This window comes from Panthera pardus, unplaced genomic scaffold, assembly GCF_024362965.1.
Source record: "Panthera pardus isolate Hobbes unplaced genomic scaffold, ASM2436296v1 HiC_scaffold_13, whole genome shotgun sequence".
Lineage (NCBI taxonomy): Eukaryota > Metazoa > Chordata > Mammalia > Carnivora > Felidae > Panthera > Panthera pardus.
In genome coordinates, this window is record NW_026526688.1 from 129,337,245 (window position 1) to 129,349,837 (window position 12,593).

Sequence of the window (12,593 nt, forward strand, 5' to 3'; positions counted from 1 at the left end):
GATCATAACTTAAGCTGAAACCAAGAGTGTGACACTCAGTCCAACTCAGCAACCCAGGTGCCCCTTAGATCACCTTATTTTTAAGGCTAAGTCACATGTTATCTGATTTGTTTTTACCCCTATTGCTTTAGTTATGCTTTAGCTACTCTAATTGGTATCAGTTTCCTAAAAATCATCAAGTAATTTTATGGCTTCTCTGTAACTTTGAATATAGTTTTCTTTTAGCCCTAGATCCTTTCATTGATTTTCTGTCTATTGAAGTACTATGCAATTTTTCAGTATCTTGATCAGAAACCTAACATATTCCATATCTTCCTCCAAATTCCTCACCAGGATTAAGTAATCCTGTCTCAACTTCTCCTACAACCTAAAATACCACCCATTTAAAAAACAAAAGCAGAAAAAACATTGTAGTTGTCCAAACACACCATTACTGCTCTTTTGTTTACCTTTTTCTGCTATGACTTTTAGTTCTTAATATTTTACGCAACTGAAGAACCACAGTTCAAGATTTTGTACTCAGTTCGTAACACCTTCCAGAAATCATCCTCTAACCAAACAAGGTCAAGAACTTCTTTCCCAGCAAGGCTCAATGACTTTTTCCCATTCAGGTTAACACTCAGAACACACTTCTTTGATTACTTGTTTACACATATGTATATCCAGCTAGACTAAGTTTACAACATTAGGTACTGTGATGAACATTTATTCATTATTCAATAAATAGATGTTTAAGTGTCTACAATTTTCCAGACTCTGAGATAGACTCTGGGGATAACATGGTAAATTAGATATACTTTCTACATCTCATGAAGCTTAGTGGAGGTATGGTAGTGAAGATGTATTAACCAAATATTCATTCATATAACTAAGAAAATTATAATTAGTAATCGATATCATTATAATCGATAAAGTAAATGAATTAACATGGCTTATACATTTATCATACTACTATTCTACTCAGCTAGTGTTTCTTAGTAATTTGTACACTGATTACCTTTTCTTTAATAATCTGTGGGCAGGGACTAATTATAATGATAATAGTAAGCATAATACTCTGTAAAGATTAGAGCCTTAATTCATATCTCTTTATTTCCATATCCTCAGGGTGGGACAAACCTTTCCAAAATGAAGAGTGATTTTTATATAACATAAAAATGAAATTAAGACCACAATCAACATTTTTAAAACTAGGGAGTAACTAATTTATATTACAAAAAAAAAAAAAAATGGCTAATGTCCCCAGTATGTAAATCTTCTAAAATCAACAATAAAATACCAAAACCCAGCAGGAAAAAAAGAAAGGATTAGTTCACAAAAAAAGTAAAGTATAGGTTGCTTTTAACATTATGAAATGAGCTCAACTTACTACTAGGGAAGTGCAAATAAACCTATATAGATACAACTTTTTTACTTAGATTATTATAAAAGTTCAAAAGTTTGATGAGGACATGGGAAGTAGTCACTCTCATACATTGCTAGTAAAGAGTGAATTGTTATAAACCTTACAGAGGAAGATTTGTCCATGTCAAGTGAAATTTAAAATCTACATATCTATTGGATTTCCCAGGCTTCAGAGCCATGAGAAATAAATATCTGTTGTTAATAAGCAACCAAGTCTATGGCATTTTATTATAGCAACCTGAATGGACAAAGGCAGTAAAAGACACCAATTTTAAGAGGCTTAATTTTCCAATAGCAAGATATCCACATTAGCCACATTATAAGAACTCAAATTTGTTTACTAGTCCACTGCATTTTTGCAATTATAGAAAAAAATGTTATCCATAAAGACTCACAAAAGAGTCTAGACCACTGCATTTTACTCTATTTCATTATAGAAATGGACAATATATAAAATAATACTTTAGATACTCAAATTCCAATACCAAACACAAAGCAGTATTGTTTATGAAAAGCCATAAAGAAAGAGTATTATAAGTGGATGGATGTGCAATTTTATGTAGCTCTAAAATGCTATAACCAAGACTATAAACCCCACGGAAATCTACTTTATTAGCCTTCCTTTACAGCAGAATAAACAAAATCTTATCAGGTGTCAAATATCACCAAATCCAATTTTGTTTGAAAATAATGAAACAGAGAAATTCAAGTTGGGCTGGAAATGAGTGTAGAGCCATCTTTCCACCCTTCCAAAATGTGAATCACTTACAGGGCAGTCGGGATGTTAAGGGTATTAGGAGCTCAATGAAAATGATATTCCTGACAGCATGGTATTTGTATTTATGCACAAATACATTTAATCAAGAAGATTGAAAAGATACTAACAAAACCATTTAAGTCTCACCAAGTCCTCTGAAATTCCATGTTAGTTATTTAAATTAAGTTCTCCTTGTAATGAACAATGGTATATAGTCAAAAATAAGATTTACAGTAAATAATCATATAATTTTCACAAGGAAAATAGTTAACTTTTATTGAATATCCACTAGTTAATTAATACTTACAACAATTTTGTTAAGTAGGGTATTTTCATCTCCATTTTATGGGGATAGAAAGTGATATTCAAAAAATCTGTGACTTCAGTGTTATGCATCAAAACAGAAGTCAGAATCTGGCCCTCTGCCTGCAAAGTCTGCATTTTTTTCTCTACTATTCTGTGCTGCCTGCATTGCATAGCCTGAACTAATCTTCCAAAATCAGGTTGGAACTTATTCAGTATAATGGGGTAATATTGCAGATAGGAAAATTGAGTCTGAAAATGTCTGAGGAACTAATTCAAGATCATACAGATTTGCACTTCATGGAACAGAATCCCATTAGATTTGGGTTTATACTGTCCCTATTAAATGTAAGAATATTCAGATGTATGCTTTTGAAAAAAATATGTATTACACAATATTACATACTAGGTGAATCACACATTGAGAAAGTGTCTAATACTTTTCAGAATACAACAGCAGAATGGGTCATGTGGAAATTTTCTTCACTTTTTACTTATTACTTGGAGAAATAAATATTTTCCATCTGAAAAGTGCTATTTTAAAGTGTAAATTTATTAAATAATGTGTGTCATTGTTGTTTTTGTTGTTACTTGAGCATTTACAGAAAAGCAGTATTAAGCTTTAGTCTTTCTTATGGATTTTCTATTTCGGTGAAGATGGTTAGCACAGTAGGTAAGAGTCTGGACTCTGGAACTAGTTGCTAGAATTCTATTACTATTAATCCATTATTATTATCTGATGTTACTTAACTGTGCTGTGCCCCAGTTCCTTGCCCAGAAAATAGTGATATCAAAAGTATTTATTCATAGAGTTGCAATGGGGTTTAAATGAGTTCTCTAAAATCACCTATAATAAGAGTGCCTGGCTCATAGTGTTTGATAAATGTAAAATATTTAATACCTAGCACATAGTAAGCATTCTATTATTTAAATATAAATTTGAAATCTCTTTTACCTTTCAAATTTTCTTCAGAAGACTATACAGTATCCAAAATAATCATACACATATGTACACACACAAATTGGAAATCAGAAATCAACAAACTGACATATGGGATTCAATTAAAGATGCTTTTTAAAAATTACATATATTTTAGATTTCAAATTACAATTACCATTAAATAAACTAGAGTGTAAGTTTTAAAAATTGTTTTGAATATTTCTATGTAAACCTTCCTTGTGAAGTTTCTTAACCTTTCATGACTCGATATACTGTTCATCTTGACTATGATGAAAACATTAAAACTGTCTTCTTACTCCTAAGATAGTTGAAATGCACACAATCTTTTCCAGTATTTACAACTTAAGATATATTCATAATAATATTAATATCTTAAATTTATAATCTATAAATTGGTTTCATATGCTTCAAATATGCAGAGAGTAGTTTTCTTTAAATAGGCATATTTTAAAACATACATGTCTTACTAAGTAAAATTAATTTGATATTAAGGCATTTAATGGATATAAATAATACTAAAAGCTCATGCTGATAAATAAGAACTATGATATGAAAATTCAAACACAATCATACAAGTGTAAAAATAACCCCCCCAAAAGGACTTGTCAGTTCCTGTGGTAAATTTATTTTATTTTTAAATAAAATATTTTCTTTTTCTGCATAATCAAACAAATTCATGGATAGTTTTTAATTGTTTTTATTACACAACAGATTATATTTATTTCTGTGAAAATAAGGCATATTTTACTTAGTGAGTTTGGATTTCATATCAGCCCCTCAAAAATAAAATATCATTATAATAGAAGCTAACAATTGTCAAGAATCACTATGTGCCAGACACTGTTCTAAGTACCTTAGACATAAAAATTCATTCAATACAATAATCTTATGAGATAGAAATGACTACTATGCTATTAATGAGAACAGTGAGGCACTGGGTCCTTAAAAAACTTCCCAAGTGCATTCAGCAAGAAATGTTGATAAACATGAAATTGCTACAGTGGTTGTAAAACAGTGAGGACGGTGTGGATAATTTTATGGGGGAAGTAACAAAATGGATGCACAGAGCTGAGATGACTGTTGACCTAGATACTGAAGTAGAATAGGAGGGGCAAACTGTGGGAGGACATTCTAGAAACTAACCCAGTTTCTTCTTATCCCTAGGCTTTAAGATCTCAGTTCACGAAGCCCTCACAGAATATTCTAGTCCCCCTTTGCACACATTCCGTTCTCATTTATTTTTTTTCTTTGAACAAACATTTACTGAGTACCTAAGATGGGGAATTTAAAGATGAACGACAGTCCTCATTCTTGAGAGCACATAGGATAGTTTGCATTAAAATATTTAGTATCTATTGGGGCGCCTAAGTGGCTCAGTCGGTTGAGCATCCGACTTTGGCTCAGGTCATGATCTCACCATTCCCGAGTTGGATCCCTGCATCAGGCTCTGTGCTGACAACTCAGAGCCTGGAGTCTGTTTCAGATTCTGTGTCTCCCTCTCTGCCTCTACCCCTCTCATGCTCGTGTTCTGTCTGTCTCTCTCTCAAAAATAAATAAACATTAAAAATAATTTAAAAATAAAATATTTAGCACCTATTAGTATAATATCATATACCCTTTACCATTATTTTCTTAGTTTCCTGCATCTCTAGCTACATTCCAGGCTTTCTGGAGACAAGACCACATCAATACCCTTGTATATGGGCTCTCTGCCTGTTCTCTCCTATAACATGAACCATGCTCAAAATAGGGACTCCGTGAACACTGGTTGGTTGATGTGGATATATTTTATTTTGTTTTCTTAGAACATCTTTAGAAACAGATGGAGAGTTTTTTGTAGGCTAGAATTTATATTTTTAAAATGCTGGTAAGATAAGTAAATAGGAAGAAGCTATTCAGAAGAAAATGCAAGGAACTGCTTTCAATTCTAGAAGCTGTCGGCATTATTTGTGGCACTGTCTATAACATAAGTTCCTTGGCTGCATAAACTATATGGAAGGGATTAGCTTCCAATCTTCTCTTTACATAAGAAAAATGTTGTGGGTAACTTTACCTATTTTTGCTAAATGAACTTTAGTTCTTAATAATGCCTACATTGTTTCTCCATCATCAACTAGAACTACTTTGGTATATTTTTAGGTAAATCAATAAGATGCTTCAACGTGGTTTTTTTCCAGTAGAATTAAAAAGAGCATGCGTATTATTACTCTATGTTAAAACATTAGTTTTCTAATATAAAAATATAAGGTAGAAAGTTATCCTAATTTTCAGTGAATTTTTAGTAGCCACAACCACAAATACATCTTTATTTATTTGAAAATCTTGTATCTTAAAGGGTTGACATTACACCATTTCCAAAAATCTTCAGTCTTTCCAACTGCCTCTTGGTCCTATATAAATTATTTACCCATTGCTAACACTAGCTGCTCTACTTTCACACCACTTGAACTAGACCTACTGCCCTACGAAGGTCATATGTTTTGATATTATATGCTTGGCTTCCTTTTGGTAGTTTACTGGATGTCCTAAAGGTAATGTGAGGGATCCTTCTCCCTTAATGCATCTTTCTACCTACAAAATCTGTTTCAAAATGCTGGAGGTTTTGTTTTGTTTTGTTTTGTTTTTTTTGGTTTGTGTGTTTGTGTGTTTATTTTTGAGACAGAGAGAGAGAGAGAGAAAGAGAAAGAGAGAGAAAGAGCGCATGTGCAAGTGGGGATGGGACACAGAGAGAGGGAGATACAGAATCTGAAGTAGGCTCCAGGCTCTGAGCTGTCAGCACAGAGTCCAATGTGGGGCCAGAACTCAAAAACCACAAGATCATGACCTGAGCCAGGGTCAGATGCTTAACTGACTGAGCCACCCAGGAGCCCCTGGAAGTCTTCTTTTTTTAAAGCATTTAATAATCACTTAATTACAAATATTTTGAAAATTAAAGAAAAGAACTAGTCAATGAGGATTTCATAAGCACCACCACTATCCTCCTAAAGCTATGATTGAAAATACATATGGGATACAAAATATGTGTGCACAAAATTATTATTCAATAGTATATAACAGTATGATTAAATATAACTTAAAATTAGGCAGTTAGGCAACACAAAATACGATAGCAGTGTGGTATAGCATTACAGAAATCAGAGGGAAAAAATGATCAATTCAAGGTGGAAACATCAAAGATTCCTAGGGTATGGTATGACTAAGATGAGACCACAAGGATAAATATGGACACGTGAAGGAAAAGAAATTATCTCCAATGTAAAGGCAAAGGTAGAAGAAAAAATATTCAAACATATAAGCATTAATCACTGAGTTAATTTTCTTTTTTTAAAAATATATGAAATTTATTGTCAAATTGGTTTCCATACAACACCCAGTGCTCATCCCAAAAGATGCCCTCTCCAATACCCATCACCTCCCCCCCCCCTCCCTCCCACCCCCCATCAACTCTCAGTATGTTCTCAGTTTTCAGGAGTCTCTTATGCTTTGGCTCTCTCCCACTCTAACCTCTTTTTTTTTTTCCTTCCCCTCCCCCATGGGTTTCTGTTAAGTTTCTCAGGATCCACGTAAGAGTGAAAACATATGGTATCTGTCTTTCTCTGTATGGCTTATTTCACTTAGCATCACACTCTCCAATTTTCTATTGCTAATATTACAGCTTACCACACACTCAGTTTAAAACAATACAAATATATTATCTTACTATTCTGAATGTCAGAAATGGATCTCTCCATGCTGAAATCAGTGTGGGGGGAAGGCTACTTTGTTTCCTGGAGGCTCTGGGGGAGAATATACTTCCATGCATACATGGGTTGTCAATACTGAGTTCTATGCAATTATGCGACTAAGGTCCCATTTTCTCACTGGACACTACCAGGAATAGTTTTCAGGTTCCAGTCTGTCAGAATTCCTCAGATCCTGGTCCCCTTTATCTTCAAAACCATCTGTATCAAGTTCTTCCCATGCCTCAGTTCCCCTGCCTTCCCATCTGACTTCCTGCTGTCTCTTTGATTTTTCTTATCTGCTGTTAAGGGCCCAAGAGATTACATCGGTTAAATATGGATAACCCATGATAATATCCTTATTTTAAGGTCAGCTGATTAGCAATGAAATTCTATCTGCAACATCCCTTTTGCTATATAACAGAATATTTGCAGATATAATATCCAAGGGCAAAGATCATGGAGGTAAAATTCCTGGCTTCCACATTCATTCAAAAACATTTTTATGGCAGCAATTGCTCTGATTTTCTTCATGAGAGAATACAAAAACATATAAAAACCATCATTTTCAATCTCTCAAAAGACTCACATAATGAGAGAGAAAAAGTCACAAACAAATATATTTTTGGTACTGAAATAAATGTACATATAAGATATATTCAGTATGTAATTGTGCATAAATGAAGTCACAGAATGTGGGAATGAGGATACTAAAATAACTCACTAGTCTAGAGCAAAAAAATACATGTAGGAAATTAGTGACTAAAAAGCTCTGGATGGCAGTCCAAGATGGCAGCATAGGACTATCTTGAACTTCCCTCCTCTTATGGACACATCAAATGTACATACAGAACAATTCATTCTGGAAAAAAAAAACTGAAAACTAAGTGAACTGCTCCTCTACATCAAAGGATAAAAGGACCACACTGAGACAGATAGAAGAGGCAGAGATATACTCTTGCCCAAACCTGACCCCCAGCATGGTAACGCACAGAAGGGGAGGAATCTCATAATTCAGAGTTTTTCCTAGATGAATAGGGAGTTTGTACCCAATACCAGACACCCCAATCCTTAAGACCTGTACCAGAGAGATGAGCCCTCAAAATGTCTGGCTTAGAAAAAGGATTTATGTCCAAGGGACCCAGAGCACCATAGGGTCCCTTTTTAAAGGGTTTCAGTATGGTCTCACTCACCCACGAACCCAGCACAAAAGCTGCAGTTTAAAAAGTGTTTAGACTAGATGTGAAGAAGATTCATTTGCTAATCTTAAAGCATCTGCTGGAGGGGTAGGAGACAGTTGACCCTCTTCAGATACGGAGGTACTAGAAAATACCATTTTTGCACACTCCCTCTACCATGCTCATATAGGTTTGTGCAAACATGGCACTCTCCCACTACCTTGCTAAGGCTGGCAGAGGCAAGTGGCTGTGGCACTCCCCAGATCTTTGGGGCTAATAAGTGCAAGTGGTCATGGCATTCCCCTGCTCCCTTGCTAAAGCCAGTGAACTCGAATTGTTGCAATACACCCCCACTCCATGGCTGACACCAGCGAGTGCCATCAGTCATGGAATTCTCCTACAATTTGCACACACAAACAAGGCACTTTTCCATTGCACTGATGAAGCTGCCAGGTGCACACAAGCAAGGCATTTTCCTGCTGTTTTATTGAAGCCAGAGAGCATGTCCTTCACCTATGCTTTCCAACTGTTCTGTTAGAGATGGTGAATGCATACAATTCACACAGTGGGTAGCCCTGGATTCCCCAGCCCTGATGGCCAAGGGGGCATGGGTTTGTGGGCTACACAAAGCTGTAACAATCAGAAAGACAGTTCTTGGCAGGCCACCACTGTCAGGGTACTACTACACAGATAGCAGACTGAAACACACTGCCAGTCTTCCTGAGAAAAGGCACATTTACTGGTCCTGGAGCTTCAGAGTTAGAGACAGGATTCAGGTCTGCCACCCATCTAGAGGACTGGAAGGCATTCTCATGGAAAGTGAGCAAGGAGATACCGTCTTTATGCACTCACTTGGTCTTGCTATAGCTTGATGATACTTCCCAGAAAGGAACTTAGATACTTGTCTGAAGCCCCAGTTTTTGCAACTGCCATTCACAGGATACCTCCAGATCACCTGGTCTGGAGATTGGTAGGGTTTACAGGTGCAGAATCATAGGATTGTATATATTTGCATACTTTAAAAGATGCTAGCTTCCAGTCAACCTAAATCTAGGAGGTAAATGAAACCCTCACACACACCCTCTACTGAGAACACTAATAGGTCTTGGCACACCTTCAACAACAGGGACCTATCAAGAATAAATCAGGCTGCTTAGATAACACAAAAGTTTGAGAAACAACCGAGAGCTAGGGCAAAGTTGAATAATAAGGTTCCATACCTATACTAGGCCACTCCTTGAAGACCAAGAGAGGTGGCTGTTTCACTTAATATGCAGGAAGAAACACACAGAGTCAGGCAAAATGAGGAAACAGAGGAATATGTTCCAAATGAAAGAATATAAGGAAACATCAACAACACTACAATCAAGAATACTCTATTTGGCAAGACTATCATTCAGAATTGAAGTAGAGATAGTTCTCCAGACAAGTAAAAACTAAGGGAGTTCATCACCATTAAACTGACCTTATAAGAAATGTTAATGGAACTTCTTTAAGCTGAAAATGGTACTAATTAATAACAAGAAAATATACAAAAGTAAAAATTTCACTGGTAAAAGTAAATATATACTAAAGATAGTAGATAAATAATTTATGAAGCTTGTATAAAGGCTAAAAGAAAAAATAGTAATAAAATTAAACCTATAACAATTCATTATGGTATACATAAAATAAAATACAGTATATATAAAATGTGACATCAAAACAAAATGTGGAGGGGAGGGAGTAAAATATAGGGTTTTGGAATAAGTGAGTTCAAATTTAAATTGCTATCAACTTAAAATGGACTGTTTATAGGATGCTATATGTGAATCTCTGGCTAACTGCAAAGAAAAACCTATAGTGGATACAAAAGAAAGTAAGAAAAGAATCTAAACATAACATTAAAGAAGGTTATCAAACCACAAGGGAAGAGAGCAAGAAAAGAAGAAAGGAACAGAGAGGAACTACAAAAATAGCCAGAAAACAATTAACAAAATTGTAACAAATACATACCTATCAATAATTAAATAAAAATGTACCAAATTAACCAAAGAACAGACACAGAGTGACTGAATGGATAAGAAAACAAGATTCATCTACATTCTGCCGACCAGAGACTTACTTCAAAAGTAAGAACACACATAGACTGAAATGGAAATAGATATTCCATGCAAATGTAAAGGGAAAAGATAATTGCTGTAGCTACACTCATATCAGACAAAATATAATTGAAAACAAAGACTAATAAAAGACACAGAATGGCATTACATAATGATAAAGGGGTCAGTCCAATAAGAACATGTAACATTTGTCAGTATACATGAACCCAACATAGAAACACCTAAACATATAAAGCAAATATTAACAGACCTAAAAGGAGAAACTGACAGCAAAAGAGGAATAGTGGGGGCTCTACTACCCACTTAAATCCATTGACAGATATTCCAGACAGAAAATCAATGAGGGAATATTGACCTTAAATGACACATTAGACCAGATGCACTTAAAAGATATATACAAAACATTCCAACCCAAGGCAGCAGAATACACATTCTTCACATACATACAACATTCTTCATGATAGATCACATGTTAGTCCACAAAACAAGTCTCAACAAATTTAAGAAGGCTGAAATCATGTCAAGCATCCTTTCTAACCACACTGGTATGAAACTAGAAGTCAGTTATAAGAAGAAAACTAGAAAACTCAAAAATACGTGAAGAGTAAACATGCTACTGAACAACTGTTGGGTCAATGAAGAAATCAAGGAAAAAATTTTAAATAACACACAGATAAATAAAAATGTAAATATGGCATACCAAAATCTATGGGATGCAGCAAAAGCACCTTTAAGGGGGAATTTCATACTAATGCAGGTTTGCCTCAAGAAACAAGAATAATCACAAATAAACAATATAACTTTGCACCTAAAGAGACTAGAAAAAGAGTAACATATGAAGGCCAAAGTTAGTAGAGGAAGGGAATAATAAAGATCAAAGCAGAAATAAATGGAATAGGAGAAGACAACAGATATGACCAGTGAAACTAAAAGCTAGTTTTTGAAAAAAAATAAAATTGACAAAACTTGGGTATACTCACCAAGAAAAAAAAAAAAAAAAAAAAAAGAAAGCTCAATAAACCAGAAATAGAACTTGAACTTAGAATTAACACCACAAAAATACAAAAGATTATAAGAGACCACTTTTGGCAATCATACATTAAGAAATGGGACAGCCTAGAAGAAATAAATAGATAAATTCCTTGAATAATACAATCTTTTAAGATTGATCCAGGAATAAATAGAAAACATGAATAGACCAATTCCTAGTGAAAAGATTGAATCAGTAATCAAAAAAACAAAAAACAAAAAACAAAAAAAAAACCTCCCAGCAAACAAAAATCCAGGACCAGACAGCTTCATTGGTGAATTCTATTAAACATTCATGATTTAATATCTACCCTTTTCAAAATCTTCCAAAAAACTGAGGAGGAAGAAAGACTTCCAAACTCATTTTACAAAGCCAGCATTGCCCTGATACCAAACCAGACAAGGACATCGCAAGAAAAGGAAATTACAGGCCAAGATCACTGATAAACATAGATGTGCAAATCCTCAACAAAATATTGGCCAACTAAATTCAATAATACATTAAAAGGATCATACACCATGATCTAGTGGGATTTATTCCAGGGATATAAGTTTAATTCAACATCCACAAATCAAAGAATATGATATGCCACATTAATAAAATTAAGGATAAATATAGTAGGATCATCACACTAGATGCAAAAAAGGCATTTAACAAAATTGATCATCCATTTATAATTAAAACTCTTAACAAAGTGGTTTAGAGAGAGAATGTACCTCCACATAATAATGGCCATATATGACAAGCCCACAGCCAACATCATACTCAACTGTAAAAAGCTGAAAGCTTTTCCTCTAAAATAAGGAATCAGACAAGGATCCCCACCCTCCTCAATTTTTTTCTACACAGTATAGGAAATTTTTGCCAGAACAATTAGTCAAGAAAAAGAAATGAGTTATCAACATTGGAAAGGAAGAAATAAAACTGTAACTATTTGCAAATAACATAATTTTATATCTAGAAAACCTTAATGATATCACCAAAAAAAAACCTGTTAGAATAAATAAATACAGTAAAGTGGCAGGGTACAAAATCAATATAAAAAATTAGTTGTATTTCTATACACTAACAACATACTATCAGAAACAGAAATTAAGAAAATCCTCATTCACAATCACATCAAAAAGACTAAAATCCCT

At 34.3% G+C, this 12,593-nt stretch overlaps 1 protein-coding gene across 3 annotated transcripts in view; it reads right to left on the reverse strand.

Moving 5' to 3' along the window:
• The window catches only part of CCSER1 (coiled-coil serine rich protein 1), a 1,274,715-nt gene that overhangs the window by 151,210 nt on the left and 1,110,912 nt on the right, over positions 1-12,593 (reverse strand). The window lies entirely within an intron of this gene.